Consider the following 6,000-nt stretch of genomic DNA (forward strand, 5'->3'; position numbering starts at 1 on the left):
GGCCGATAAATCGGATGAAATCGGCCGAAAATCGCATGTGTTTGACATCTGATCTGATCAGATGCGCGGTCCCGTGCGCATCGGATCTGATCAGGTGGTCGGACCTGCAGAACATAAGATATATCGGCATCTGACCCATCATGGGGACATCGTGGGTGCTTTTGCATACCCTCCAACATATCGGACTCAAAAACCGGTACGGGGGTGTGGCCTAAGATAGAGGGGCGTGGCCATGGGAAAAGGGGGAGTGGCCACGACCCTTTTACTTTCCACTTCATATCCCAAAAATTGTAGCATCCCATTTAAAAAAAAAAAAGAGATAACTGTGGCTGTGCTGGCTGTCCCTACCTCAGCCCCCATCGGCTGTGCGGGGTCTGGCTGGAAGATGACCTGAAACTTCTTCCGCTGTTAGTCACCGCAGCCGGGTTCTCCATGCTGCGGCACTTTAGGTTTGATACATCATCTCCCCTTGACTCGCGGTGTGAGCTTGGCGTGGCTATAGACTAGCAGCTGCCTCCTCCCTCACATCCCCACCTTTTTGTTGAGAGATTCCCGGACAGTGGCCCGCCCCTTGACACACCCCCAGCCCACCCACTGCCCCGCCCCTGTCTCACCCCTAGCTCCGCCCTTTGACCCGCCTTATGTTGATTTTTCTTTAACCTTTGCTTCAATTTCATTCTTGATTTTGCATACCATAATGCTAGTTACATGTTACTTCATACACAGTAATGCCCATTAAACGTCATGGCACACTGTGATGCCCATTACATGTTACGCCATACACCGCAATGCCCATGACACGATATGCCAGGACTGAAAAAGTTCTTTATAAGGAGGACCAAGAAAGAAAGTGCGCGCCGTAGGCGCGCGGCAAAAAATTTCAACATAATGCCGATTACACGTCACACACCCATTACATGGTATACAAAATGCCATAGTATACCACATGCCATAATGCCCATTACATGTTATGCCATACACCATGATACCCATTACACATTATGCTTATTACTTGTTATGCCAGGACTCAATTTTGTAAGATAGGGACAACACGGACACCGTAATGCCGATTACACATCACACATCCATTACATAGTATACCACATGCCATAATGCCCATTACATGTTATGCCACACACCGTGATGCCCACTAAACATATGCCACACACCGTGATGCCCACTAAACATATGCCACACACCGTGATGCCCATTAAACTCATGCCACACACTGTGATGCCCATTAAACTCATGCCACACACTGTGATGCCCATTAAACATATGCCACACACCGTGATGCCCATTAAACATATGTTTCACACAGAGTTGCTCATAATACAAATGCCACACACAGATGCACATTAGATATGCCACATACCATTATACATATGCCACAGATGACCATAGACCATTACAGACATGCCACAACCCATGATGCCCATTATACATATGCCACACATTGCGATTTTATATTGCAAAAACAAAATGGAAAGTGTGCAGGATTATCAGGAGAGCCAGTACCTTGAATTTCAAGCAGCATACCCAGCTCAGCCTCTGTTTATCACACTTTCAACTTCATCTAGCAGCACTGCACTGAATGCACCTGTGACTCGGAGTGCAGAGGTCAGACAGTGCCAGTGTAATTATTCTGACAGGTCAGTCACAGCAGGCAGCCAGATTTAGAACCAGGCACTCACCACGGTGTGCCGTAACTTGAGTTGATGTGTGTGTGTCTCCGAGTCCGCCTGAGACTCACGCAGTGCTGAGCGCGTGCAACCCGCCGGAGGAGGAGCCTGGAGGAGCTCGGGAGGAGGTGGAGTCAATGACACACACACTGTCTGTGTGTGTCCGTCCCGCCTCCCTCCTGCAAGCGAGCGCCGCAGCGGAGTGACTGACAGTGTCACTCATGACACTGCGCCGCCCCCCGCTGCCTCCTTTGTCACGATCATGGCCGCCCGGCGCCGCTGTACACCATCATAACAAGTGGAGGGACTGACAGCAGTACGTGCGTGCCGGGCCGGCTGGACAGGGGGATCATTCCCGGACAATGTATAGTCCGGGGAAGCCACCCGCCCGGACTCCGGACGCCGGTCTAAATTACCGGACTGTCCGGAGTAATCCCGGACGGGTGGTAACCCTACACACTGCCCGTTTATGCTTCAAATGGACTGCCCTCCTCTACGACAGTTCTGTCTCCGCATACTGTCCAGCTGCACCGACAGTCGCAGAAACTGCACACCGACAGGATATACTGTACACATCCTCACACCGACATACACTTTTACTTAATGTACAGGTATAATCAACACAACCCCGTGCAATCTGCCCTTACCTCGCTGCTTCCTGTGGCTTCCTGAAGGGCCGGCGCTCTCTGGTAACATCACGTGTCATAAAGCTCCGGCTGAACTGAAGTTTTACGTTCAGGTAGTTTACATTTATGATTGGCCGAGATGGATTCCTAAAAATCCGGTACATTCGTTACACTCTGATTTAGCCGGTACAGACCGTAAAAAAACGGTACTGTACCGGCTAAATCGGTACAGTTGGAGGGTATGCTTTTGCACCCATGATGTATCAGATCCGATATATCTATATGTTTGGACCCTCCTCTCGCCCCGCGCAGTACGCATACATCACCGGAAACAGGAAGCCGCCGCAGCGTCCTGTGGGCTGTCAAAAATGAAGTGCGCAATGACCGGTAAAAGAAGCTGTGCTCCGTTGCCTCTGGGCTGAGCTCCGGCTGTATACAGCACCTGATTGCCTGCACGGCTCTCTGTAGACTCCAGTGTTATAAGAATGTAACACAGGAGTCCACAGAGAGCCGCGCAGACACTGTACGCTGCTGGAGCTCCGCCCGGAGGTAACAGACTGAGCACTGCTTTATATTCACTCCTACAACAACAGTCCCATCCGTGGTACACTTCCCCAGACCTGCATTATTTATCATACCCACCGCACACACACTACCCTGTTAATCATCAGCAGTGCACAGTTCGTTAGGTTTATCACTCTGATTTATTTCAGCACGCTGTCACCTAACTGCTTTCCCTCCTCTACACATCTCCCTTTTCACCTCAGCAGCACAACTCCCCAAGCAGGGGACACACAGACCTCGCTCTAGAGAGGACACACTATCAGATGCACAAACATTCTACACTTACCCTCCCCCAGTATAACAGAGTGATTACAGAGATCCTTTCCCCACTCCCAGCCTCATTTGGTCTTATTTGCAACATACTGTTAAAACTGTAACTAGTCCTGTAACCAATTATACTGTCAATTAAAAATATATGTACCCCAGCTACATTACTGGGGGGGGGGGGCTACAGTTTAGGATCAGCCTTGCTGGGGCACAGGGGGTGAAGGGCTACACTGAAACATTTGGGGACAACTAGAAATTATTATATTATTAAAAATAGTATTAAATCAATATTATTAATATAATATTAAATAAATTAAAAACTATATAAAAAAAATAGAAACTAGCTCCAGGTCTCCTGGCACAGGGGAGGCGGGCTCATAAGGACAGCCTAGGATCAGAGACTCCGCTGACGGCTCAGGGCCACTGTGCGTCAGATAAATCACATGTGATTTATCTGACACAAATTGGATATATAAAACGGCACATCAAGTGTCAATATGTATGTAGGCCTCCTGGGAAGCTGCAGGGGAAGTTCAAGGAAAATCAGATGCAATTTACAGGTCAGATAAATCTTACTAGTGTATGGGGGCCTTTACGCCTCTGGCTGTGTGAGAGCTGAGCTGACAGCAGGGGGAGCTAGCTGCTGTGGCATTGTGCAGCTCCTCCCAGTCAGTCAGTGTTCCGTGTGGCTGTGCGAGAGCTGAGCTGACAGCAGGGGGAGCTAGCTGCAGTGGCATTGTGCAGCTCCTCCCAGTCAGTCAGTGTTCTGTGTGGCTGTGCGAGAGCTGAGCTGACAGCAAGGGGAGGTAGCTGAAGTGGCATTGTGCAGCTCCTCCCAGACAGTCAGTGTTCCGTGTGGCTGTGTGAGAGCTGAGCTGACAGCAGGGGGAGCTAGCTGCAGTGGCATTGTGCAGCTCCTCCCAGTCAGTCAGTGCTCCGTGTGGCTGTGCGAGAGCTGAGCTGACAGGAGGGGGAGCTAGCTGCTGTGGCATTGTGCAGCTCCTCCCAGTCAGTCAGTGTTCCGTGTGGCTGTGTGAGAGCTGAGCTGACAGCAGGGGGAGCTAGCTGCAGTGGCATTGTGCAGCTCCTCCCAGTCAGTCAGTGTTCTGTGTGGCTGTGCGAGAGCTGAGCTGACAGCAGGGGGAGCTAGCTGCTGTGGCATTGTGCAGCTCCTCCCAGTCAGTCAGTGTTCTGTGTGGCTGTGTGAGAGCTGGCCGGGGGGGGTTTGTCCACAGCAGCTAAACAGATACACTCCTCTGATGTTTGAGGGAGTGAGTGGGGGGAGGGGGCTGTATTGATTCTTGCTTTAAATTGTGTGCGGCTGTCGGTCTCACTCCCCCTTGGCAAACGGCAATTTCCTCCCCCATGGCAACGAGCAATTCCCTCTTCCTTGGCAATGATCAATTTAACTCCCCCTTGGCAATGAGCATTTAACACCCCCTTGGCAACGAGCATGTAAGCCCCCTTGGCAAGGAGCATGAAGCCCCTGGCATCAAGCAAAAACCCCCTGGGTTAGTAGCACTTATTTATCAAATATGTAATGGGCATCATGATGTGTGTTATAATCGGCCAGATGTGCTAAGCTTGAAAATTGATAAAATGGAGAGTAAAAAACAACCAACCAATCAGCTCCTACCTGTCATTTTCAAACGCAGTCTGTGACATGGCAGTTATGAGCTGATTGACTGGTGATTTATCGTCTCCGTTTTATCACTTTTCAAGCTTAGTATAACTAAACAGATGGACCATAGTGGGGCAGACTCACAAACAGACAGACGGGGGGACGGGTGTTCTAACCATCCCCAGGTCTGTAGTGTCCACTTTCTCTCCTCCATGGTGTGGCTTGGGGCAGTGGCAACAGCAGAAGTGGCTCCTTGCAGCGGGTCCACCTTGGAGCATCACCGGGCAGCAGCAGGTCCCATCCCCCCCCACACACACACACGGGTGGCTCTGTGTAGTGCTGCCCGGGGTGGCAACAGCAGCAGGACTTTGGGACTCCTCCTCCGACAGGGAGCGGCTCTGGGAGGCAAGGGTAGCCGGTCTCCTCTGCCAGGGACCGGCTCCTAAGGCAATGGCAGATGGTCTCTTGCGCAAGGGAGCAGCTCCATTCGGCAACAGCAGCAGATCCCCTCAATTGCCAGGGAGCTGCTCTGGGCACTAAACAGTGGGTCCTCTCCTCTTTCCCCCACGACCGCTGTCACAGCCAGGCAGGTGCAGCAGAAGTAGGACTTCTTCTCTTCTCCTGCACTATCGGCTTCTGGGCAGCGACTCTGACACTCCTCCTTCAAAAATCACCCTATTAGTCCCTGTAGTGCCTTATTTTAAGAAAGCCGGATTACAATAGGTAGAGGTAGTAAAAGGTTAAGGACTTTGGGGAGAATATTCATTTTTACAGTGTTGATTTTCTCAATCCATGAAAGTTTCAAGAAGGAACATTTTTGAAAATCTGTTTTAAACCTTACAAGGAGGGGAAGAAAATGAATCTTGAAAAGAGAATCAATATTCGGAGATAGTACTCCTGAATACTTTTTATGAAAGGGATGCCAGAGAAATTGGAAACAATTCTTGAGACCCTCCAGAATGTTGCTAGGGGTAGAAATATTAAGGGCAACTGATATACCCTCACACCTACCCTACTCGTACCTATACTACCTACATTATTACACCTACCCTACTCATACCTACAGTATACTACCTACAATATTACACCCTTACACCTACCATACTCCCACCTATACCCATACCTCCCAACTGTCCCGCTTATCACAGGAACGTCCTGATATTTTGGGACATTCCCGCGTCCCTCCCGCCGCCGGCAGTGTCCCGCGGTCGGGGGGGTAGCAGTTGGAAGTCCCCCCCTC

Source organism: Crinia signifera, chromosome 8 (assembly GCF_055691185.1).
Source record: "Crinia signifera chromosome 8, ASM5569118v1, whole genome shotgun sequence".
NCBI classification, from domain to species: Eukaryota; Metazoa; Chordata; class Amphibia; order Anura; family Myobatrachidae; genus Crinia; species Crinia signifera.